This window comes from Geotrypetes seraphini, chromosome 19, assembly GCF_902459505.1.
Source record: "Geotrypetes seraphini chromosome 19, aGeoSer1.1, whole genome shotgun sequence".
NCBI classification, from domain to species: Eukaryota; Metazoa; Chordata; class Amphibia; order Gymnophiona; family Dermophiidae; genus Geotrypetes; species Geotrypetes seraphini.
In genome coordinates this window covers 27454792-27482258 of record NC_047102.1, presented here as the reverse complement: position 1 = coordinate 27482258, position 27467 = coordinate 27454792, and the positions used below count along the sequence as shown (strand labels likewise).

At 41.8% G+C, this 27467-nt stretch overlaps 1 protein-coding gene across 10 annotated transcripts in view; it reads right to left on the bottom strand.

Annotated features, from left to right (window-relative positions):
• Nucleotides 1-27467, bottom strand: part of SOX6 (SRY-box transcription factor 6) — a 945693-nt gene that overhangs the window by 700391 nt on the left and 217835 nt on the right. For 8 of the 10 annotated variants that reach the window (XM_033928339.1, XM_033928344.1, XM_033928338.1 and 5 more), the window contains one exon: nucleotides 13389-13455. The exons of 1 other annotated variant lie outside the window; for it this stretch is intronic. The gene's annotated coding sequence lies outside the window, so the exon portion shown is untranslated. Of the gene's footprint in view, nucleotides 1-13388; nucleotides 13456-18215; nucleotides 18318-27467 lie in introns of those variants that run through there. One more of the 10 variants, XM_033928345.1, reaches the window with a different exon arrangement.

Sequence of the window (27467 nt, the reverse complement as noted above, 5' to 3'; positions counted from 1 at the left end):
ACAGTTCCTCTCGAAATGCAAAAGAGGTAACTTTGAATAATCTTGGGGAGCATGCATCCAAGAAACCAAAACAATGGACATATTTTGCATAAAGCTTTCTAAATTAATTCCAATCCATACTCTGAAAAGAATTCCAACTCAAATCTGCAACCCAGCAAGAGTTATCTTGTTTAAGAAAAAAAAAATTGTCATACTTTGCAATTGCAACTTGACAAAACAACCTTAAATTTACAATTTTGGCTTTAAAATATTTAGCCAGGGCATCTGGACTTGGTGGAACCTCTTATGCCTGTTTCATTTTTTCACATCCATTAAACAATTTACTATATTTATTTTAAAAATTTGAATTCCGCACTATCAACATTTCTAAGCAGATTCCAACAAACTTACATCATTTAAAACAATTACTTAATATCTTCAAAACACTTAAAGGAAAAAAAAACCAACTAAAAATCAGCATTGATAAACCTCCCTACACAAAAACGTTTTCAACAAAGTCTTCAAACCGTCATCACCAAGCCCTCGTAATTGCTCAGATAATTGGAATAATCTTTTCAAATCAATATCAGGACTAAAATAATATTCTCTATGCTTTTCTATCTATTGTTTTTTTAAACTATATATACAGCCTATTTGCGCAAAAATGTATCTAACTTGAGCAGAGCATTCCCGGGAAAAGCTTTGGGGGAGGAGTTAGTATTTATGCTCAAATTTAATAAAATATAGGGCTCATAATCAAAACTTTAAAATGTCCAAAAAACCAGCCTAAGTTGGCACTTGGATGTCCTAATATCAGGTCATCCAAGTACTGATAATCAAAACCAACGTTCTAGACATGCAGCAGCACTTCTAAGCTGCTGTGCGTCCAGAGATCAAAGGAGCATGTTGAGAGGTGTGTTATGGGTAGGAATCAGGCAGGCTTCGACCTGGACATACCCCAGCCATAATCAAAACTTTCTTAGAGAGAACTTAGATGCCAGCAATTAGACCTGTTTGAGTTGCGTCTAAGTTCCACTAATTTGCCCAAACAGACAAGAAGACCACTGAAGGATTTAAGGCATACGACCCCCACTCACCACTCAAAGAGCAACCCCCCCCCAAAAAAAAAAAACCCATAGGCTTCCCATCAGCTGAGCCAGTTTTGTGGATTCCTGGAAGCTCAGCTGATGGGGATTCCCCCTGCCAGGATCAGCTGAGCCGCAGAGCCGTATACCCCTTCCCCTGACATACCCTGACAACCCCCACATCCTCCCAAAAACCTAGACCTCCCGCTGACATCCTCCATATCCTCCCGACATCCCGGACCTCTGCCAACATGCTCATACATCTCCTGGGCCCCCCTTACACATCCCTGGAACCCCTCCATACCTTCGGAAGAGCAAACGGCAGGAGGGAAGATCTCTCCTTCCTGCCTAGAAGGCCACGTGCTGCCAATGACAGGGCTTCCTCCTTCCAATGCATCTTGGGATGCATTTGGAGGGGCAGAAGTACCCGATTGGCTCAAATTAGCGATTTTGAGCCAATCAGGGCCTTTGGCCCCTCCCACTGCATCCCAAGATGCATTGGAAGGGAGAAGCCCCGTCATTTGCAGCACACAGCCCTGTAGGCAGGAGGGAGGGATCTTCCCTTCTGTTTGCTCTTCCAAAGGTACGGGGGGGGGGTTCTGGGGCTGTGGGAGGGGTCCCAGAAATGTTGGGGGGATGTGGGGGAGGCAGAGATGTCAGGGCATGTTGGGGGAGGTCTGGGATGTCGAGAGGATGTGGGGGGATGTGAGGTATGTCGGGAGGATGTCGGGGAGAGAGGTGTAGAGTTCTGCAGTACAGCTGATCCTGGCAGGGGGAATCCCCATCAGCTGAGCTACCAGGAATCCCCGAAACCAGCTCAGCTGATGGGAATTCCTTCTGCCAGGATCAGACAAGGTAGTTGGTGGGTACGTCTACAAAACTTGTTTTTGTATGTTTTTCATGTGGACGTTTTTATATTTGAAAATGGGCAAGGAAAGTGGACATCCTAAAGACCAAAACTTATACCTAGCTTATTTTCAAAACTAGGAACATAGACATTTGGCAGCTTTGAAAATGGACATTTTTCCTGCTGGGATTGTGGGCATCTTGCACGAAACTTACGCACATTTTTGATTATGCCCCTCCACGTATATATACGTATATGCATAAAATAAGCTGGGAGATTTCCTGCATGCTAAACAGAAGGTAAACATATGGTTAGGTGCCTTCTGTGGGGTAATATTCTAAGGAAACATATGTGCCTACTCTCCCTTAGAAAAGTGATGCACCTCTTGCACAACAAACCTAAAAAAATAAACCACACAGAGATCAATATTCAAAGGAATCTAGCAGAATAAGGATGGACTTAGCTTAGATTGACTTAACTGGGACCTAACTGGTTAAATTTCTCTCCTAAATTTCACTGGGTGGCAAATTTATTGACTTTAATCTAGGCAGGCTTTAGGGCAGGATTAGGAGAGAAGAACATTAGGAAAAGATCACGCACATTTTGGCCACAGCTGGTCAGTGCAAGAACAGACCTAAATCTGCCAACCTTCATTTGCACACGCAAAATGTGTCCTGTTCTAGATCCCTCCTCTACTCTCTCCTGCCCATAAAGCAAATATATATTTACGAAAGGAGCATGATCTGGGAAAATTCAAAAGTAATCTAAAAACATTTCTTTTTAAAGATGCCTTTGGTATTTAATCTAATAATCCTTAGGCCAATGATTTTATTGTATTATATTATGCTTTTATTTGTTTCCCTCGTGTACTTTTCCTTTTTTGTTCTGCTTTTCTATCTTGAATTGTATTTCATATCCCCTTTTTGCCTTATGTTATGAATATGATGAACTATTTTTTAACCCTATGTTATTGTTTAAAGTTTGTATTGTATTGTTTCCCATTGAATGTATTTTAAATTGTTCATCGCTTAGAATTATGATTAAGTGATTAATCAAAAGAACCATTAAACTTGAAACTAAAGAGAGAGGGCCAATCATTTATCTCCTTCTTCTAACAAAAGAAAATACATAGAGTGAAGTACTAAATCTACCCTCTCTCTGAACTCTAAGTATCCACGAAGCAAAGTGAAAGAGAAAGTTTTACGACATCCCACTCCACTGAGTGGGGGTAAAGCTAACATTTATTAATTCATTTATTCACTGTGCTTAGGATGACCAAACCAATCCTCATTCAGAAACATATACACCAAAATATATTTGGATAAGCTTGACGTTGGCCCAATAAAGCTATCATAGTTTGCAAAGAATACATGATAAAGTGATGCAACACTTAACTTAGAATATGTGCCTGGTAACCAAGTATTGCACTCTCAGAGCACGTGGACGAATGAATAGTCCTTGAACAATCTGCATTCCACAAAGCACAAAGAGGGTCACAGTCACTGTCAAGCATGCATGACTTTCTTTCTAACCTTGTTCTTTCGAGCGGAAATGTATTTATGCGATCAGCTAATGAAACATCCCCATTTCATTTTTTTTTATTCCATATTTCCCAAGAAATAAAAATAAATACCCCTTTGAAAAGGAAAAGAAACATTGTGAAAGGCAAAATAATACAGACTAAAGGGAGGCAAATAAAAGGGGCTATTGTAAAAAAAAAAAATAGAAATAAGTGTGACACAAACCTCACACAACTAATGAACACAGTAGATCTAGTTATGAAAAGAAGAAGCCACATCCTGTGCAGAAGACCCAAGAGATTTATTTTTGCTTTGAAAGAAAAACTGCAACTGAGATGGTTCACTAATATAACCCAATTCTCCAGAATGGGCTACGTATTTGTCCCTCGGCCCAGACAAGGCTTCCAATCCTCTTAACCCACCCACCCATTCACCGTGCCCTCCTGAAGAAGATCCCCCTTCTCTCTGTATGCCCGTCATCCCCCTGAATGAAACTTACGGCATCGATTCCAAGTTGTGTTTTTCATTTTACTACAGCTATTATGCAAATATATTGACTTCAAAGGAAGTAAAAAGAAATGAAACAAAAAAAAAAAAACCAAAGGAAATAAGGTGATGCCTTTATTTTTGGACTAACTCAGGGGTAGGCAATTCCGGTCCTCGAGAGCCGGAGCCAGGTCAGGTTTTCAGGATCTCCACAATGAATATGTATGAGATGAATTTGCATGCACTGCCTCCTTGAGATACAAATCTATCTCATGCATATTTATTGTGGATATCCTGAAAACCTGACCTGGCTCGGCTCTCGAGGACAGGAATTGCCTACCCCTGAGTTAGTCCAATAATAAAAGCATCACCTTATTTCCTTTGTTTTTTTGTTGTTGTTTTATTTCTTTTTTCTTTTTTTTTATAAATCTTTATTCATTTTTGATTCTTACAACAAGTGAATTATACATAATAAAAACAATTTTCACATATCACTTGTATTTTCAATCAAATATTCTTGTAAGATAAAATAAATGCCTCCCTTTTTATCAATATTCCTATTTCCATATGATATACATTCCCCATCCCAACCCCAAATATTTCTTTAAACTACCTTGCAGCCACTACACCATTTCATTCAACTTCATAGGAAAAATATTGCCTTACTAGAATTTAACAGGGTGATATTCAATCTAAAAAGGACAGTGATAGACACAGATATTTAATATCGGTCCATGTCCAGTATCGATATAATAATAATAATTATTTTATTTTTATATACTGCCCTACCACATAGTTCTAGTCTAGGTGGTTCACATACATTAAAAATTATACAATCAATAAATAAAATACAATTTGCTAAAATACATTAAAATCCAATAAAATGTGCAAGCTATAAAATCAATATACATTTACCTATCAAAATTCTAAAACATCAGTTTACAAATTTGTCAAATAAATTGGTTTTTAGTAGTTTCCTGAGTGTGCCTGAAAAATAATAGTACTTAACCATATATTCATTTTACCTGCCTGAAAAATGAGCAATTTATTGAAAAATCTCTTGTAACGACATGACTTGATAGTCAGAAGGACAAATAAATATTGCCCTCGAGTAATCCTATTAGGTTTGTATCGTTCAAAGCATGAAGACAGATAAATAGGCGCCATACCAAACAACACTTTAAAATAGATACAACCGAACTTGAACAATATCCTTGCCTCGAACGGCAACCAATGCAACGTCAATAAAATGGAGTAATATGAATATTGAATATCCAGGTCTTAGACAGATCAGAAAATTATGTAAATACTGGGCAATATTAAATAGTAGTATCTGCATATCTAAGAAGACAAAGGTACAGTAAGACTGTATTTTATACAATCCCATCTACCTAGTTAGGTATGTGGCACTGGTACTGAAAGTCTGCGTAACTTCTGCCCCAGCTCTGCCCCTGGACCACCATGGCACTGTCTGGATTGTGATTAAGCGCCACTGACTATCAGTGGCAAGTCTGCTCAGCATGGTTTAAGTGGACCGGAAACTACTGAATACTGGGTTCCAATTCTTGTCCCCAAACTCCCCAGATCTGACCTGACCCCCCTTAGCAGATCCCAAAACAACCCACCCATATCCAATCCCTTGAGAACATCTTCTCCAAATTGAAGTGCCGCCCACATGTTCCCAAGGAAAACCTCCCATCCCTAGACTTACCCAGAGATAATCCCTGGTAGTCCAGTTCCCTGGTCTCAACTCATCCCATCTCTAGATACCAAAATTGGTCACTATGTCCACTTGCGAGAATTTGCGGGAGCCAATCAAAGAAGCCACTGAGAGCCGAGCAGTAGAGCCAAAGCGTGCTCCTGCTCATTGCCGCTCAACAGCAGAAGAAACCAGCCGCGACTGACCAGGTTAGCAGTGGGCCCCTGCCCGCAGCACCTCTGGACCACCAGGTCAGAGGAGGTAGGTTGACAGGGCATGGTGCAGAGCGAGCAAGGGAGGGAGGGAAGGGGTCTGGGTTCAGAGTCTGACAGAGGGGGGGTGGCTGGGTACAGAGTCTGACAGGGGGAGGGGGGGTGGATGCAGAGCCTGAGAGGGGAGGGGGAGGGGCTAGGTGCAGGGAGTTGGAAAGGCAGAGAGGCAGATGCACAGGAGGTTGGGAAAGACAGATACTGTATGTACTGGGAGAGGGTTGGGAAGAACAAATGCACAGGCTGGGGGGGTAGGTAAAAAGGAAAAGAGATGCTGCACAGGTGGAGTAGTGGGAAAGGAGAAAAAGAAATGCTGCCAGTGGGGGAGGGAAAAGGAACAGAGAATTGTTTGACATAGGTATGTGGCGTGAGACAGAAAGAGAGATGATGTATATGGGGAAAGGAAAAAAGAGGGAGAATTGTTGGACATGATAGTGGTGGAGAAGAGGGAGGGAGAAATGTTACACTGGGAGGGAGGAGAGATGTCAGACCACTGGAATGGAAAAGAGATGCCAGACCACAGAATGGAAGAGAAGGAGGGGAAAGAGCTATGCCAGACTGCAGAAAGGAGAGGAGAGAGATCAGACCACTGGAATGGGAAGGAGAGAGAGAGATGCCAGACCACAGAATGGAAGGGAAGGAGAGAGAGAGAGATGCCAGACCACAGAATGGAAGGGAAGGAGGGAGGAGAGAGATGCCAGCCTGCAGAAAGGAGAGGAGAGAGATGTTAGACCTCGGGAAGAGGGAGGGAAGGAGAGAGAGAAATGCCAGACCATGGGAGAGGAGAGAGATTCCAGGCTATGGGAAGGAGAGGAGAAAGATGCCATGCCATATGAGGGGGGGGGGGAAAGGGGGAAGACAGAGATGTCCGACCATGGGAGAGGGATGAGATGGTGCATAGGGATGGAGGGGAAGGAGAGACAGAGTAAGGAGATGTTGCACTGCAATGGATGTGACAGGGAAGAGAAGATGAAATGCTTCTTATGGATAGATGGGAGTAGGGGAGAAGAAAGAGGGAGGAGATAGAACATGGATAGATGGGAAGGGAAAGCATGGAAAAGTAGATTTTGAGAAGAAAGCAGAAAAATGGAAGAAAGTTGAATGTTAAAAGTTAATATTAAAAATGGATGTATGGCATAAAGTGAAGGAGAGAAAAACAGTAACTGGATAAAGTGGCCCTGGATACACAGTTAAGAGCACAGACAGAAGGATGCATGCAGAGTCTTGCATTTTAGAATTTTGTTTGTATATATTAGTACTTTTACTTTGTGGTCCTGAGCCTCGGCCGAGAAGTAAGGCAAGGCCTGGAGTAGGTGGAGTGGACTAAAGGCTGTAAACACACAGGTGTTTAAGGTGGAAAAAGAAAATGTGCTTTATTGGTCTACATAGTTTAGCACTTATTACAGTTTCATAAACTTTCATGGTGCACAAAACATATCATACAAAATTCAATATATTTATTCTTTCTGCTACTTCTGGCTTTGTCCCAAAATATGAAAACCAGGTAAATCAAGAGCAATGGAAAACAAAACATAAACGGCTTGCAATTCAGTCACTGTGCCCCCGTATCCAATTTGCATTGCTGGGGGGGGGGAAAAATGAAAGAGGAAAAACTTTCCCAAGCCTGAGTTCAAAATAAAAACAAAAGCTGGGTCTTATTCCACTCTAATAAACCATTTCAGCAGAGAAAACCATCAAAACAAATGCCTCTTTGCAGCAAGCTCTGTTCCAGCAATGGCAGCATTTAGCTGACCTCCATGCCTCCTAGGTCGACCCCTCCCCCCACACTCTGCAAACTCCATGCTGCAAGGTTCTGGGGCTTCCACAACTTCAGGCTCCATTATAACATCCTCATAACAAAAAGTAGGATCAAAATGATAGGACTCTACCTGAGCCTTGGGTGAGGTGACTGCTTGCTGCTTTACAGCCCTGTGTTGGGAGCTAGGATGAGCTTCCCTTGCTGAGTTCCCCTGCTTCCTACTAACCACTCCCTTTTCAGCTCCCTGGGACTGATTAGCATTCCAATCACCTGGGCTCCCCCGGCTCTCAGGGTTGTCTTGGGCTGATTACAACTTGCATCTGACCCGATTGGGCTACCCATTCCATCCATGGGTTGCCTTGCTCCCACCCTGGGCCATGCTGGGACTGGTAGTTTCTGCTCTTTCCCTGTTGGCTTTTTAGGGAGATTAGAACAGGCTTTGACTAACTTACCAGTTTTAGAACTGGTGGGTAAAGGATTCTGCTGGTACTGCAGTGCTCTGGGGACAGGTATTGCATCTCCTACAGTCCAGTCCGTGCCTCCATCCCTGTTTCTTGGGTTTCCCTTACCAGCACAGGGGTGACACTGTGAGAATTTGAATAGGGATTATCTGTGTTCTGCATGTGTGACCACAGCCAGGTGTTCTGGTAGGAATGAATGTTGAAAAACAAACAGTGAGTGCTTTGAGTAATTTAATTTTGTGGTTAACCATTATGTATTGTTAATAAGATTATATTGTGTGTATATATGAAAAAAGAATGGAAAAAATGGTATTAGAATTAGTACTATTATGGGGGCAGGGTCTGGGGCAGAGCTTGGGTAGGTCAGGGGTGGAGCTTGAGGCCCCCCCCCCCCCAAACAAAAAAACGTTCCACTGCTTCACAAACAAAAGTGATGCAAACAAATCATAAATCTGTTTGGAAAGGAAAAGCACAGCAAAGGAATCAGTTCATTTTTATGAGACTGCTTTATGAAATTCAGCACAGTTTTCCAGATGCTTTTTCTGCATACCATAACTTTTGTGGCAATATAGAATTGGACCCCAGATGAAGGTCATTTATGACCGAAACGTGGACCGTGTCGGGTCCATACCACATTTACTCTGTGTGTTACATGGATTTATGATTTGTCTGCATTGCTTTTATTTGTGAAGATTCCAATAAACTATTTCGTCAAGATCATCGTTTCCACGGTTTCTCTTGTTTTCCTGCATTTACTACACAATCTAAACTTACTATGTACTAGCATTTGCAACTAATGCTAGGTAAGTGCAAAATCTTACCGTGCTTTAGTAAAACAGCCCCATATTTTCAGATTTTAAAAACATATGCATTTTATCTTGGAAAAGCTACTGGCACAAATTAACTGACCACAAAACTTTCAGAAAAGAAATAAAAACCCTGCTATTCAAGAAATCCATCAAGACGAACTAACTCCGCAGGAAGCATTTCAATCCCCCAAAGTAACCGCTCAACTCTGTAACTCCTCTGGAAATGTCCAGATAACCTCTTATTTAATCCGCCTTGAACCGCAAGGTAACGGCGGAATAAAAGTCACTAATGTAAATATATGAAGATTCAAAGAGAAATTATATTTGTACTTTTGCTTTGAAAACTGGACAAAATCTACAGGTTAAAATTACCAGTGGGAGCAGTTCGAAAAGCACCTTCTCCCTTTATGCGCCTAATAGAGTTCTTTGATCGGCGGAAGGTTTTCGACTGACCACTCCCTCACCCTCTATGGCTCGTTGGGCAGTTACCAGAAACAGAGCCGCTTTCTCTTTAGCTTCCTCTCTATGGAACAACCTTCTGTTAGACATCCGAAGCTTCCTTTTAAAACATTTAAGGTAAAAAACATAAAACTTTCTACATCAACCAGGCTTTTGAGGCATTTTCCCCTCCTCTTATTTTGCCACAAAACTAATTTGACAATGTAAGGCCTTTACTGGGTTTTCTGTGCAGATTTTTAACATTGTGATTGATTTGACATTATAATTATTCTACGTAGTCTAGTTTTTCTATTTGGCTATCTTCTCTGTTCTACCGTTTCTTTCCTATCTAATTTATGGAGTTCCTTTCCATTTTCAGTTTTATGTACATTCATTTATCTGTAAACCGCTTAGATCAGTCAGTGCCAGAGCAGTATATCAAATTCAAAATAAAACATAAACACCTTCTCTATTTCTCGCCATAATATAAGATCAATATGAAAAAAAGAAAGCCTTCTTTGATTGGCATGAAGCTATAATAGCACGTTAGTTAATTAATGTTATCTTGTTTGTGAAACATCCTAAGACTCCACCCACTTTGTATGATTTAATGAAAGCATTCCCCTAAACTATTTAAAACCCCTTTAAGAAATTCAGAACACTATGTTCTTAATTCAAAGGCACATGCAGAGTTAATTATGGTTTTATGCTCTATCCAAAAGTAGGATTTGTGGGATTTCTTTTTCATAAGTCAAAGGATTCAAAAGTAATTTATGAATGATATTGAAATAATGGATGAATTAACAGGCAACACGCTGTTAACTCGGGAGTGTTCAGAATTTTAGAAAATGACATTAGTGGGGTCATTTACTGCGGCACGTATGTTTAAAGCCGTGGCTAATAATGCAAGGCGTGACTAGAGACAACGAGTCTGAACCAGTGTTGGGTTAGTCATACAGAGAGAAGAATAGAGTGTAAATAGACACAAGTCAAAGAAGAATACGAAAAAAAAATAGGTAAGGTCATAAAGCAAACCGATAAAGCGAGCCCTTTGCAACCCGATTTCCCTCCAGCCCGATTCGCTAACCTGTGAAGCGATCCCATCCCGATCCGTGCATGCAAATGAGGGGAATGAGCATGCAAAGCATGAAGGAAGCGATTCACTAAACTAAAAAAAAGCAACACCAACTGGGCTGGCCGATCCAAAGTAAGCGACTGCCGAGGACCAGTCGCTGAGGTCCTTTCCGAATGCCCTGCCTTCTGCCGCTCTGCTTCTCTGCCCCCTCTCAGCCCTGATCTCCAGCCCTTCCCCGCACTGCGAGCCCGTGGTTTTAATCCGCGGGTTTAAAACAGGTTAAAACCACGGGCTCGCTGTGCTGTTTTAAAAGTAAAAGTTTATAAAAATAAAAAAAGTCACAGCTCTTAGACACCTGCGCAGACCATCTACAGATGGTCTGCGTATGCGTCGGGATCGCTCTCTAGTGATCTGTGCGGTGGGTGGGGGGGGTGTCAACGATCATATCCATTTGCATGCAGGCCTTTTGTGAATTCATCAGCCTGCATGCAATCGGGCACGGATCGGACACGGAATCGGGGGTTAGTGAATCTAGCCCAGGGATCTCAAAGTCCCTCCTTGAGGGCCGCAATCCAGTCGGGTTTTCAGGATTTCCCCAATGAATATGCATTGAAAGCAGTGCATGCACATAGAACTCATGCATATTCATTGGGGAAATCCTGAAAACCCGGCTAGATTGCGGCCCTCAAGGAGGGACTTTGAGACCCCTGATCTAGCCCATAAAGAGCTGACTTCAGTCATTCACTGACATCATAGATTTGCTTTATTGATTACAGCACTGAGTAATGACCTAGGAAAAGCCACAAACCCCGCTCTCCCTGCTCCACATAAACTGATGCGAGACACTTTATCTCCATGTGCCTCAACTGTTATTGAGCACTAATAGGATTGTTTATATCCCCTTTGAAAGCTGCCATAGGTTCAGCTATCAAAACCTGTGTCAGCAGACTTGCCAACCCCTCCCAACAGTGGCTTTAGGCCAGTGTTTCTCAACCCTAGTCCCACTGAGTTTTCAGGACGTCCTTAATGAATATGCATGAGATAAATTTACATGCTAAGGAGGCAGTTCATGAAAATCTAACCTCATGCACATTCATTGTGGATATTCTGAAAACCTGATGTGTTTATGTGTGCCCCAAAGACTGGATTGGGTAGCACGGATCCAATAGAACAGTGCTTATCAGCCCAGTTCCTCACACCCAGCCAGTCGGGTTTTCAGGATATCCACAATGAATATGCATGAGATACATTTGCATGCACCGCCTCTTTGGTATGCAAATCTCTCTCGTGCATATTCATTGTGGTTATCCTGAAAATCCAGCTGGCTAGGTCGCCCTGAGAGCTGGGTTAAGAAGCATCGCAACAGAGCAGCACATCGATATCTAAAGTTTCTGAATGACAACACACTTCTCCCTCCTTATTCGCGGTTTCCATATCTACGGATTCACTTATTCACGATTTTAAATCTAAAATTATTTTTTCTTTTTTTGGGCTATTTTAAGCCCTGTAAGCCCGCCCCCCCCCTTATGCGGGGTTTTCGGGTTTAGCGAGTTTTCGGGGCAGGAGCGATCTTCTCACGCTCCTGCCCCGTGCAGATCGCTCACAGGAAATGGCTCGAGAGACTATGGGAGCTCAAGGCAGCCATTTCCTGTGAGCAATCTGCATGGGGCAGGAGCGTGGGAAGATCGCTCCTGCCTGAAAACCCGCTAGACCACCAGGTAAGGCTTAAGGGGGGGTTTCAGTGCTTAAAATAGCTGGGGAAGTGGGGGTTAGGGGCAGAAACGGCCCAAATATTATTCGCGTTTTTTAAAATATTTGCGGGCCGGCTTTGCCCCTAACCACAGTGAATATGGAGGGGGAAGTGTATATAAATACACAATTGCAATAATAATAATAATTTATTCTTATATACTGCCAGACCACGAATGGTTCTAGGCAGTTCACAGCAGATAAAGCTGAACATCCAGCGAATATACAGTTCAAAAAGATACATCAATTTCTAGAATGTACACAATACATGTATTTAAAAAGCATTAGGAAGCTTGGGTTACGAATTTATCAAATAGTTATGTCTAATAGTTTTCTAAAAAAAAAAATAATAGGATGAGACTCCTGGCATGATTTTGCCAAACCAGGCGTTCATTTTGGCTGCCTGGAAAGAGAATTCTCTCGAGAAATCTCTTCAAACAACACGATTTGACAGTAGGATATGTGAATGACTGGATGATTGTGATAGAAAGATTCAGTCGGATTCCATTTCTGCTCTTTGCTTGCTTAATTGCAGTACTAAGCTTTACAATAGCATGCAACATTTAAAAAGCAGCACTAATATAACACATGTGTTAGTTTTTACTGGCCATAATAAACAATTCTCAGGTAGATGACATTAAACATAGAATGACCTTTGAACTATTAAGGCTATTTCCTGTACAGACCTTTCATTCTTCTGTTCCTAGACAGCCGCTCATAGGGGCTATAGTTCATGACTATGATTTTACATTTATGCTTTTTTGTTTTTGTAAAAACCCTTCCATAAATAAAACATGTTAAATATGGCACCTGTGAAGAGTTCTCTTAGTTTAAAGAACATTTAATCCAGAATATTTAAAAAAAATAAAAAATCTTAACCATTTCCCCAGCAGTCATGTCTCTAGCAAAACATCTATCGAGGACCAGAAGCATCTGTCCCTTTGCAAAATGAATGGCAGACAACAGAAATGCTACATTTTTAAATCATACAGTATTTCTACTTCTGGGATTGGTTAAGCCCGCAAAACAAAAAAAAGATATACAGCTGGCTGAAAAATAAAGCATCCAGGTTTACAGTACTCTTGACTTGAATGTATATCGGCAGTTTGTCACCCAATAACTTATCTGAGACACTCTAGCAAGGTCTGTGTTATAACAGTCGACTAACAGAAGGCATTTTCTCAGATTGTTGCTGCAATATTTACTTCTCACCTGGATTTAAGATTCCATTCGGCTTAGTTTAGTGCTCTGGTTTAGTTGCAAATCTGAAGCCAGGTTCCTAAAAACAAACAGAAAACTTCTTTGCACTTTATCAAACTGGCAGTTTTATCTACATTTTAAGTCAGTGCATAACATGGCTGATACTATAGTCTACCGATCAGAACCTAGAACCATGAAATGGAAAGACCCAGGTTCCTCAATTCAAATCCCATCACCTTCACATTTTGTGATGTGGAACAAGACAGCTAACCTCTCTGGTATCCATTAATTGTTTTGGATGCCATCTGTCACTGCAGCTAAAACTACTGCCTTGTTCCACCCTGGAGAAAGCATCCGACCAGTAGCTGTGATGTATTTTCATCTCTAGTTTCCCACCAGGGCAGTAAAAGCAAAAAGATTTCTTCTCATCTTTTCTTTTCTGTTTCTTTGTTTTTATTCTTATCATTATACTTAATTTCAATAAAGCAATTTTTTTCTAATTATTCAAATGAACATTCATCTAATGGAGAGGACTATGAGTTAACTGAAGGGAAAATAAGAGGACATACCTAGTAGAGAATGACACGGTGACAAAATTCATCACTGTTCCCGTCCCCGCGGATAACCACGGGAAACCATCTTCATGTCATTCTTTAAGGAGAGAGGGAAGAATCAGAGTATGAATGGCCACAACCACGGACCCGCAAGCTTTGCTTTGAAGAATGCTGGTGTAGAAGGACTGAGGCTTAAATAGACACTAAAAAATGACATGGGATTATTTCCCGCGGTTATCCGTGGGGACGGGAACGGTGATGAATTTTGTCACCGTGTCATTCTCTAATACCTAGCATCAACTTTTAAAAAGGGTGCTAAACCTAGCACAAATTATTCCTCCCTGGACATGGTAAAAGAGGTTGCTCAATATTAGAGATGCTCAGCTAGAGAATGACAAGGAGACAAAATCCATCACCGTTCCCGTCCCTGCAAATAACCGCAGGAAACCATCCCGTGTCATTCTTTAGTGTCTATCTCACCCTCAGTCCTTCTACACCAGCATTTTTCAGTGCAAGGCTTGAGGGTCAGTGGTTGGGCCCATTCATACTCTTGATTTTTCCCTCTCTTCTTAAAAAATGGCATGGGGATGGTTTCCCATGGGGATGGGAACAAATTTTATCCCCGAGTCATTCTCTAGAAGTTCCTGGCAGAAACCCAAATAGTAGCAACATTCTAGAGCCAAGATTGTGATGTTATAATGCCTCATTCCACCAATGCCTGAAAGTCAAACTCACCAGTGATATCACAATGGCTTGACTGTCATACTTGGCTCACATAAGAACATAAGAATTACCAAACTAGGATAGACCGAAGTCCATCAACCCAGTATCCTATTTCCATCAGTGACCAATCCAGGTCCCATAGAGAATTACGCGGGAACATAATTTTTCCTCGTCCCCATCCCCACGGATAACCATGGGAAGCTATCCCGTGTCATTCTTTGGTGTCTATCTCAACCTAAGTCCTTCTACACCAGCATTCTTCAATGCAAGGCTTGAGGATCGGTGGTTATGTCCATTCATACTCTGATTCTTATTTGAGCCAAGTATAGGATAATGAAGTCATTGTGACATCATTGATGAGGTTGGCTTATAGGCATTGGTAGAATAAGACATTATGACATCAAAACCTCAGCTCTGGAATGTTGCTACTATTTGGGCTTCTGTCAGGTACTTGGGACCTGAGTTGGCCTCTGTTGGAAACAGGATACTGGGCTTGATGGACCTTCAGTCTGTCTCAATATGGCAACGTTTATGGTCTCATGTTCTAACAATCCCGTGTCGTTCTTTAGTGTCTTTCTCAACCTCAATCCTTCTATACCAGCATTCTTCAATGCAAGGCTTGAGGGTCAGTGGTTGCGCCCATTCATTCTCTGATTCTTCCCTCGCTCCTTAAAGAATGAAATAGAGATGGATTCCCGCAGTTATCCGTGGGGACAGGAACAGTGATGAATTTTGTCACCGTATCATTCTCTAGCCCTTCTAGCCAACACTACAGTTTACAGTCCAATGCACAAGGGTATTGCCAATAAGGAATGGGAGAGCCTTAGCTGTTGCTGGCACATATTCAGTACTTGAACTTAAAAAAAGGAAAGATGGTAACCAAATTCCAAACAAGGCAGAATCCAAGAATCTTTGATGTTTCCACATTTGTTGTGGCTTGAAATACACAGCAATGCATTAAAACAGAAAACGAATACAAAAACAGCTTATGAGTATGCATTGCAACTTTAATGCTCGTGTACTTGGTATATTTTGGGAATAAAGCCCTATGATAGTGATTCTGTAAAGTGATACCTAATGTTAGTGCTAATTCTGTAACAGCTTCAGGGTGCATCTAAGTCATTAGAGAATAGTAGCATAAATCCACTTTGCCGTCTCAATAAAACAGGCTCGAATTTGAAGGATTATTATCCAGCAGGACCCCCTTTCTTAGTCAAGAAAACTATGATATCACAAATATATCCAATATATTTACAGTTTCTCAATTTATAGTTTAAAATAACTGGAATAGCTTGGTACTCTTATTCTTCCTTGCATAATTAGATATGTCTTTAATAAAACTAAGGTTAGTTAGTTATTTCTTACTATTGTTTGAAATATCACCTATAGGAATTACATGTTCACCCTGAGCTACAAATGAAAAAAACGTATGAGCCTAATCCAATTTTCAATATCAGATGGCCCCATACCAGACATGTAAAGGTTGTAGACTGACATTGGAGCTTTTCTGGAAAGAAAAAAAATATGCCTTCTGACTGTCTCTCCTAGTTCCCCCTCCATGGCTTCTGTGTAGGACTAACTCTTCAACTGCTACAGTCTTGCCTTCACTGCCAAGCCTGTCTTGCACACTGCGGGAGTCATCTGAGATCATGCAGGACACAAAACACATGCAGAGAAACATCTGTGCACAATCGTGGCAGCAGCTAAGGACTTGAGGAATGGCCCTTTATTTTCATTTGTGATGGTACTGCACCTCACGCATTTAAAAGTAGACATTAAAGAAATACTCTGAACTTTCTGCTTGAAAAATAATTTGTATTGTGTAAATAAAAGTTTAAATTATTGTGGAAGTGCTCAAGTGTCATCTCCTCCTCTCTCTCTCTAGCCCGGATTCTATAAACGCTGTCCTACCGCTGTCTAACCAGCCAATTGGGACACAGTTTTAAAAAACCCAAAAAACTACAGACGCAGGCCGCCTATGTTGGAGGCACCTTAGGGAGCCAAGGAAAGCGTGCAAGGCCACCTAAGCTCACCTAAGGCTAGGCGTGGGTGTGGTTTGGCCCAGAAGTAGCCTTAGGTGGACCTAGGTGGCTGTATGCATCTCCCTAGGCCAGCGGGAGACACGTAAAATGTAGGCCAGCAAAATGCTGACCTACACTGTAAGTAGACTTGGCCGCTGAGCTTATCGCAGCATGGGATCTCCCTGCTGAGATAAATTTAATGTCTGTGGCCACCCGTCCCCCCCCTTCACAAGCGCAGCAGGAGGGATGCCCAGTCCCCTCCTGCTTGGCACCCCCCCCTCCTCTGTTGATCGCAGGCAGGAGGGATGTCCTGCCCCCATCCCTCTCTAACCTTTTTGTTGGCTGGACGGATCTTCCGGCCGGCAGACCCACCTCCATCGGAATGGCAGGCCTGCCTCTTCCTGGTGTATTGTGGGATGCACTGGGGAGGGGCCTAAGTCCTGATTGGCCCAAGCGCCTAAGGCACTGCCAACCAGAATCTTAGGTTGGCCAATGTGCCCAAGGCCAACCGGAATCTTCGCTATTGTAAAACTTAAGTTAAATATGGCTCCCAAGCTCATCGGAAAGTTTAAATGGCTTCTAAGAGATCAATTCCATCATAAATCCGCTAGATTTACCGAATTATAATCAAGAAGTACAATTAAGAAATTCTTATCAGACAATAAATGATAGTGTGCTTGATATTGGGGATTGGAGAATTCATTTATTTCATGATCACAGCATAAGAAACCCCATATACAAGCAAATACCCAATTTGAAGACAGAGTTTGTAATCACGATAGCAGATGACAACATTTTTTTGGGCTCATCTGTAACTGCTTCCCTTTTGTGCTGTAATACTACACCAACAAACCCATGTTGAGCATGTGTTAGACAATCCATCAACCTGACAAGCTAATTGGCCCCTCGTGTTTTATAATATACAGACAGGCTAACTGATCATATTTTCCATTTCTATACAAGGAATTCTGACATTCACCTAGAAAATAAAAATACCACTAATCTTTTAAATAATGAGACAAACTATACTGGCATACGTGCTCATATAGCATAGGAAAAGTATAAGAAATGGAAGGAATCCTGAATAACGTATCAAAACATATAGAGCTCTTTTTAGTAAATGGCGGCAGAGGTTCCTACCGCGAGCCAGCAAGGTAAATGCTTTGACGTTCATAGGAATTCTATTTGTGTCAGAAAACTTACCTTGCCGGCCCATGTGCTGTTTAGTAAAACTCAGCACTATATAAGTGATAAATAGCCATAGTAGTATCAGTGTTTCACTTTATTTGTATATTCACGTTTAAGTTGCATATTTAACAGTGCTTTTATGAAGAAACTGGTATCACCGCTTATCCATTTGATTTAAGCTTCTTTTTTTTCATTGAGAATTTTTCAAAATACAATTTGAGACAATAGCAATCCCTCTACTGACACAGAGTTAAAAAAAAGGTGAAGTCAATCCCCTTAATCCCAGAGCAAAACTCATTTTATACATGTGCTGCAATGCATTTCAAAGGCAGTGCAAGCAAGGAGCTCAGTACCTCAGGAGTTGATTAAACTGGATTTTTCAGATCTTCTGGCCACCTCAACTTCTCTGTCACCTCAGATCATGACCACCAGGACCCCTCAGGGAAATCGGGGAAGACATGTGGCGCGGTTCCGATCCCACTGTACCTCCTCGGAACCGCAGCAGCCTGCGCTCTACCCCTTTGCGGATGAACCAGGCTCCCGATCCAATCTGCAGGCTGTCCGGAGGGCTTGCTGCAGTTTCAGGCTTTCAGAGCACCTTCCAGAAGCAGACAAACTTTAAAATGTTTGCGATCTCCCGCCGAAGGATCACTCGCATAGAGTTGATCCGCAGCACGAGGGCAAACCCGCGGTACCGAAGAAAATAAGACTAGGAATTGAGAAATAAAATCACAAGCAGAAGAAAACTAGAAGTTCTCGGCAAGGCTGCAGAATCAAACTGAACTTCAAGGGGAGTGGCCGCACAGGTGACCTCACAGAGGGGGTTGGTTTTATTTTTAAGTTCTGCAGCCAAGGCTGGAATGGATGCACTACCCCACTAGTTCAGACTCCAGAGGGATGGTACAAGAATAGGTAATGTGGTAGAAATTAAAAGAAATAAATCTAAACCAGCTAATTTGCTGGCCTAACTTAAATTTACCTGTTTAGTGGATTCTGCTGCTTAATGGATAAATACTATCACTTCCCACAGATCTCCCAAACCTCTGCTCCCCATATATACCAACTGATCAATATTCAAATGGATTTAACCATCCAGAAATGGCAGCTGACCAGTTAAATCTCTTGTTTATGACTATCCATTAATTTTCAAGCAGCAATCACCTCTAAAAATCAGCAGTTATCAAGAAAATGAAAACCAGCTATTTGGAGGGAATTCCAGGGTGAAGTCCGCAGTTGGTCGGTTAACTGCTGATATTCAGCATGGAACCGATCGGAGTAACCGCTTGAATAGAAAAGCATAAAAGTTAGTCCTATCTTTGGGGAGTGAGGCTGCTGCGGTAAATGTACCAAAGCCCATAGGAACTGAATGGACTTTGGTGCATTTACTGTGGCAGCGTCAGAACCATGGCTTTGTAAAATACCCCCTAAGTGGCAACCCACAACCGCTTAAGTTCTGAATATTGATTTAACTGGCCATGCGTTGGCCGGCTCTGCATAAACCGGATATTCAATGGCCAAAGCCCAGACATGGCTCAACAATGAATATCTGGAAACAACAGCAGCAGCAGTCAGCAAAATACTCACCCCGAAAAAAAGCAAATCACTACAGAGGTACTCAGGTGCAATATACTTGCACATGGTGGAGAAGAGCAGCATTTACTTGCATTTGGGTGCTACTTATTTATGTATGTTAATGCTGAATAATCAGCTTGTCATTCTATAATCACCTGCTTATATCCCCTATAGCAGGGGTAGGCAATTCCGGTCCTCGAGAGCCGGAGCCAGGTCAGGTTTTCAGGATATCCACAATAAATATGCATGAGATAGATTTGCATCTCGAGGAGGCAATGCATGCAAATCCATCTCATACATATTCATGGTAGAGATCCTGAAAACCTGACCTGGCTCCGGCTCTCGAGGACCGGAATTGCCTACCCTTGCCCTATAGTGTGCAGATATCCTGAAAACCTGACCTGGCTCCGGCTCTCGAGGACCGGAATTGCCTACCCCTGCCCTATAGTGTGCATTTTATATGGGCGGAGTCTGAGCAAGTGGCACAGGATATTATAAATTATGGCCTGGATTCTCTAAAATTGATGGCAGCTGCCCTAAAAGCAGCTGCCAATCGCCTATCAATCACACAGCAACGCCATTTAGAGAATCGCGCCTAAGGCAAAGGTAGGCGCCGTAAATGTAGACCGAGGTTTTTAAGATTTCCAGATCTACCTTTGACAGGAGACGTGCCTCCAGAGGCGACATCCGGCATTAGCCACACCTACAGTGGCATTGTGTGCCAGTAGGCGCCTCTGGAGGCCCGATTCTGGCGCCATTTGTTCAGGTGGTGGTAGGCACCTTGAAATTTTATTTAAATAGCATTTCAAACAGCGTTTCCCTCTTAACATAGAATTTCCCCCCTAAGTGCATATGTCCTACATTTAGGCATAAAGGATTTACACCAGCTCTGTAACTGGTATAAGTGGTTGCATCTAAAATATAGGCCCATAGCTGACCTATTATATTGTCCTTTTTGAAAAGAAAGCAGGCACCTACATTCCTTTAAAGAAAAGGCTCTTGCAAGGTACCTAGATCTAGGCATCATTTTAGAATTGCCCCCATAACCTTTAAGCTTATATCCTGTGAAGATGCATTCAGCAAATAAAGTTAAACCAATACCAGCCTGAAAGAGCAGTGGGCGGAGAATAGAGAATGACACGGTGACAAAATTCATCACCGTCCCCGTCCCCGTGGATAACCGCGGGAAATAATCCCATGTCATTTTCTAGTGTCTATTTCAACTTCAGTCCTTCTACACCAGCATTCTTCAAAGCAAAGCTTGCGGGTCAGTGGTTGTGGCCATTCATACTCTGATTCTTATGTGAGCCAAGGATAATGAAGCCATTGTGACATCACTGATGTGATTGGCTCTTAGGCACTGGTGGAATGAGGCATTATGACATCACAATATCTGCTCTGGATACCAGAGACTGTCATTCTGTAGTGTCTGTTTCAACCTCAGTCCTTCTACACCAGCATTCTTCAAAGCAAAGCTTGCGGGTCAGTGGTTGTGGCCATTCATACTCTGATTCTTATGTGAGCCAAGGATAATGAAGCCATTGTGACATCACTGATGTGATTGGCTCTTAGGCACTGGTGGAATGAGGCATTATGACATCACAATATCTGCTCTGGAATGTTGCTGCTCAATCTCAGCATTCTTCAATGCAAGGCTTGAGGGCCAGTGGCTGAGCCCATTCATACTCTGATTCTTCCCTCTCTCCTTAAAGAATGACATGAAGATGGTTTCCCGCGGTTATCCACGGTGACGGGAACGGTGATGAATTTTGTCACCGTGTCATTCTCTAGCGGAGAACAAGGGAAGACCGCTTTAAATCCCAGCGCAACTTCTTGTGATCTTGGGCAAATCACTTAACTCTCCATTGCCTTAGGTCCAAATGTATGCTGTAAGCCCTCCAGGAACAAGAAAATACTTGTTCTACCTGAATGTAATTCACCTTGAGCTACAATTGTAAAGGTGTGAGCAAAACTCGGGGGGGAGTGCGTGGTACAGTGGTTAGAGCTACAGCCTCAGCACCCTGAGGTTGTGGGTTCAAATCCCAAGCTGCTCCTTGTGACCCCGGGCAAGTCACTTAATCCCCCATATCCTCAGGTACATTAGATAGAGTGTGAGCCCGCTGGGACAGACAGGGAAAAATGCTCGAATGCCTGAATGTAAACCACTTAGGCTTTATATAAATAAATAAAATCCAAAAGTCTTCTCCTCTTCATGCTTTGGAAATAAACTGGCCCAAACCCATCTTTACTCCTTGTGATGAGAGTTCTTGCCAAAAAAAAAAAATTTTTTGCCGAACACAGCAGCCAGTTGAAAATGAAGCACTACCTCAGTGTTAGGAATTAGTTCTTAGCCCAATAAGCAGCCATCTTTGCTATGAACACAGAGTGATATCAAACCTGTCATTTTCTTCCTACTAGGACACTAGGCATCCTCAGGCCCTCTACGAACACCGTTGCATAAGCTGTGCACCCTGTGCTATAATAGCTTCCTGCTATGATACTGAGTGGCTGAGGGTATTTGTATAGCACTCTCTTATCTTCATTTTGCTAAATAAAAGTATTTTGTAGAAAGCAAGAAGTATAGACTACTGCATAAAGCGAAGCGCCAAGAGATCCTGGGCTGTAGTCCAAGCTCAGCCAATGACTCCCAATGCAATCTTGGTCATGTCATTTAATTTCACAGTTCTTGAGTCACCTCGGCTATGAAATGAGGTAGGAGGAGATCCTTACTTTAGATGAGATATTATATTTCAGTCATACTATCCTGGGTGCATGAATACACTTTGCAGCTACTGTACCATGGAAGCTGGTATTGTTGCTGTTTGCCTTAGGAAAATATTTACTCGATATTAAAAGAAAATTGAAATGAATACTTTAGGAACGCACGTTGTGGTTCTGTAACATGTGGAAATGGAAAATTGGAGAAAATAAAAAAAACAGGACTGGAATTTCTTAACTGAGAGAAGGCATTTTAAATAAGAAATAAAAAGATACTGCTGAATTATAATAACCTATTGATAAAACTAACAGCTGCATCAGAGTCCAAAATATAAGGAGGCATAATCTCCCTTTAAGATATTGTTTAGTGATTGTGTATTTTGGAATATAGCTTCTTATTTGTTTTACCACTTCTGGTTGCTTTTAATTATGCAGAAGAAGATTTTCTACTGTACATGAGAGATGTTAACTGCAATATTATGCACAGTACCCAACAAAATCTATTGTTGCCTGGCACCTATGTCCAAGGGCAGTGGTCCAACCAGCTTGCAAACAGGCACGATGCCACCCTAACAGATGGGCATAAGTGTAAGCAGCCAAGAGACTATGTACATGAATCTAGTATGGAAGTAGAGGACAAGATCTCAGCCAAGAACATCAAAACAGCATCTGTCCTTTGGGATGTGCCCTCCATAATCCATGTCTGAGCTAGATTAACTTTCAGGAAAGAAAAATTGTCTCCACAGCCATAAAGGGTGTGGTTTTGGCTACTATGAATCAGGTGTCATGCTGTGCAGGGGTGCAGATAGGCATTATAATGAAGTCTCTCGCTCCTACTGCCAAGTGGTGAAACGCCCCCAACAGAATGGGCCAAAACAAGCTTCCATGCAAAGCCAGCAACAGTTGATGCCTTTTCTACATGATCAAAGTTGAAAAAAAAAAACCCAGCATCAAAAAGGAACCAAGGGGTGCATTTCCAAGAGCCACGATGTCATGGAGGAAAGAAAAGATAACGGTGAGATAAGGCAGACCATGGGGACAGAAAAATTTGAGGAGAGCAATAGGAGAAAAACCGGTTTAGAGGCAGGATGGAAAGAGTAGTCTGAAAAGATATTTTAAAAAAGCAAAGACATAAGGGAAAGAAAATACGAAATGAAAAAAAAAAGCAACTATGAGAAAGGAAGACAGGGAAAGGATGAGTCAAAATATAGAGAAGCAGAAAAGAGAGAAAAAAGAATAAAGAAAAGTAAAGATTGAAACAGAAGTGTTTAGAAAAGGGAAGAAAAGGAAAGGTAGAGATTAAAAAATGGCTCATTAATTCTATTTTGATGTTTTTGTTTGATCTAGAGAAATAACCCAAATACATTGTTAGTACAGAAAAATACATTATAACTTGCATTGTAAAAAAAATAAACTGGTTTATCCTAGATATTTTTCCACTGAAGTTTATTTTTATTGACGGTCTTCAGAGCATGTAAGAAAGAAACAACACACAGCCCCTGAAAATGTAGAGGGGCATTTTCAATATAATGTCTAAATCCAAATTTAGACGTCGCCCCGAAGACATCCAAAATCTAATTTTAAAAAAATCCTAAAATGTATGGCGTATTTTGAAAATTGTCATCTACTGACGGAATTCCTGTTCATTGATATATTTCAGACTTGACACTCTTATTTTTGTCTGTAATTACCAAGTAAGTTTGGGCATCTTTGCTCAATTTTTTGTTTATTTACATATCACTGATATATTTCTCCACATGTTGAAAATACTCCACAGCAAAGTCTGCGGTACTACTGGGCAAAGAGAATGTCAGCGATGATGTCCCTACGGTACCACAGTGGCGAAACAACATTCCCATGATGTGCTGAACGAGTACCATATATAGAACGCTAAATGTGGAGAAATATTTTTTTGTGGGAGTTGCTAGGAGTTACAGAGAAGAGGAGAAGTAGTGGAGGTGGAAGTAGAGACGAGATGGAGGCAGATAGCGAGAAGAGGGGATGAGAAAATGTTAAAAAAAAATTTAAAAAAAAAAAGAGGAGGAGGAGGAGAAAAAGAGGTGGCGATAAAAGCAGGAGAGAGAGGGACACGAGGTAGGGCCATGTCAGTCAGGAGGGAGCCCAACTACCTCTCCCCCCAACAAGGAAACTGAGGCTCTGGCGCTCCTGTGCCTCTGCTACAGGAGGCACATATGAGTACCACTTCCTCCTTGCCCCCCCCCCTTTCAATGTGTCCATGAAGGCATGGAGAGCCATCCACAGCAATCTACACAGGTCAATATGAAACGGTGACCCACAGGATCACTGCAATACTCATGTTCAATCACCAGACACAGGCTGGGTGTGGCTCCAATACATTGAACTGCTCACGTCCTAACAAAGGGAAAAACACCACTATGCAAAGCACAATCCAAACAATAAGGCATGAGGAGCTCACAGGGTTGCCCCACCTGTTCCCTCAAAGACCCCTTCCCTCCCGTCCTCCTGCCTCCAAAGTCAGAAAAATCTTAGTCAGCTCACTAAACCAGTGTTTCTCAACTCAGACCTGGAGTACCCCCTTACCAGCTCCTGATTGGTAAGGCCCAACTTTAGTGCAGGAAAAGGTGGTCAGAGCATACAGCGAGTGATTTCCTTCACTCGCCTGCACTACAGTTGCTCTCTCCTGCCTCTCCCACTGCCCTCTCCAGTCTCCCCCCACGAAAAACCGTATTCGCGTTTTTTCAAGATTCGCGGGGGGTTCCTGGAATGGAACCCCCGTGAATTTCGGGGGAGTACTGTAATCCATTCAGTTAAATACAGCACAGCATTTACCATTACGCACAGAGCTATATCATTAATTAGGTAAAACTCAGCATTATTGTAATAATGGGCATTGATAATAGATTTTTCACTTGCACTTGTTATTTTTCTAATGCATTGGTATTTTATGCTTGCCTTTTTACATAACACAATCATCTTGTTCAAATATTACAGTAGTGCTAAGGTTTACCTAATTAATACAACTCTGTGTGTAATGATAAAAGCTATGCTGTATTTAACTAAACTGATTATACATAGGCGTGTGTTTAAGGTTGGAGAAAGACTTAGGTGCTGCTAGGCCTGATTTTCTAAAGGACTTAGGTGCCTATGGCGTAGTCCTTTAAAACCCTGACCTATATTACAGACGCCTAAGTTCTAAGTTAGGGGCTGCTAAGCACAATTCTGTAATGAGCACTAAGTGTGATTGACATGTGATAGACCCTAACTTTAGTCGTCTATCTTTTTTAGGCACCAATTATAGAATCCGGCCCATAGTGCATAACTCCAAGATGTACCTAAACATGGGAGAAGCATGAGTGTGGCATTACTTAATGCATGTAATCTACAAAATACTATGAGATATGTGCATCGCTTGGCACACTATGGCGCAATCATTTGCATCTGCCATTGACATGATGAAAAGGGTCATGGGTTTGTACTAGTATCCTATAACAACTTAGGCCAACGGTCTTCATTGATTTTTAAGCTGGAGCCACTTTGGATCCACATGAACTGAAGGAGATCCACCAGCTATCTTCGTATGAGAGGCTGACACTGCTGACCAACAGCCTGTCTTCAAACTTCTTATTGTGTGCATCCTGAATGAGGTAGGCATTTCCATATGCATTTTCTTCATCTACTGAGAAATGCCTTCTCTTTCCAGCATGTGGCTTTTCCTCCTATCCGCTTTCCTCTTTGGGTCATGAGCTAGGGTAGAGAGGCAAAGAGTAGCAGAAAAACAGTCTGAATGATAAGGGCCACCCCAGAGGACTTCAGAGGCCACCATTGGCCCCCGGGCCTTGCATTGAGAGCACTCATTCCTGGTGCTAAGCATACCTCAATGTAACGCTTAAATTGAGGTACCAAGTTATAGAATTGCCTTCTAAGACTTACCTAAAAGCCAAAAAAAAACCATCAAAAGCCATCTGGAAACAGTAGCATTTTCAAATTCCTCCAAAACACTAATAAATGACCTTCATTCCTCTTCTCAAGAGGTAACCTTTCCTTGCTCCTGGATGTGAGCGTTCTTAGTAGGTGAATCTCAACCTGTATTGATGTATTTTTGTGCAAACATGTCACGTGAGTGAAGACGCCAGGTCCATTAAGTCCTGTGTGAAAGAGGTGCCTACATGACTATTCAGGAAGAACAGAAAAGTACCCTTTATCATCATCCTCTTTTGTCTTTTTATTGTTTTGGATAAGTACAGATGTGGTGAGGAAAGCTGGTTGCTTGTTTGGGGGCAGGGGCAGTGTTTTGCTGAGCAGGTGGGGGTTTGAGAATAAAAAAGCCAGTTCCTGGAATTTCTATACAATGCCAGACTTCAAATCAATACAAAGGTCCTTTCTATATCTTCAAGTGCTCATCTTCTTCACAATCTTAATTATGCTTGGAGAGAATCTTTTGTTTCAGCTTTCAGATTTTCACCTGCTCCTTTAAGCATGGTAGAGCAGGAAAGGGATGTCGATGTGAGTTGCACAAAATGTAGGATCTTGAATCTTTCCGAGAATAACAGTAATATATTGCTGCATGAAGCTAAAAGAGTTTAAACCTTGCTCAGTGTTCAGCAATAATCACAAACACAAAGGACGAATATCACAAAGGAGATTTGCCACATGGACAAAAGAAAGAGAAAATGCACTTGAAAAGAGGCCTCCGATGGATTTATCTTGAAGAAGCTTGTACCTGTATACATAGTACATGGCAGCCAAGACAAACCTTTGTGGTACATTTATATACCCTGCATAAAGGATTTACTACAATCCATAAAGAGGTCAAATTCAGCCATAGAGTTAACAATATAGGCCTGGCCAGCAGCTTAACAGTAATGCTGTGTCCTGTGATTCCTGATTGATTCTATGGAGACTATGCTCAGTGTCTATTGGGTAGGGCAGGGACTCAAGGTCATCACACAATATCAACACCTAGTGATGATGAGAGGGTTCATGATTGCAATACTCTAGCAGATCAAGCAATGCATCATGAAAGCTGACTCATAAACCATTTGGAAACCCTCTCCCTACTCCATCCCCCATCTCCTGTAACTGGAGAGCCATGACCCATTGATTACATTGACCCATTATATTATATTGAATATAATCAACAACAATTCTGTAACTGTTTAACAAGACCACCACACCTTTCCCAAACATTCTGCCAAGTTTATTAATTGTGGGAATATCATTCCCATGGATTACCCCTCATAATGCCCACTGTAATAGATAACTATGAAGTAATACTTGAAACTGAGCTTGAATAGTAAGAGGTTCATAATCGAAATGGAAATGTGTCTAAAAAC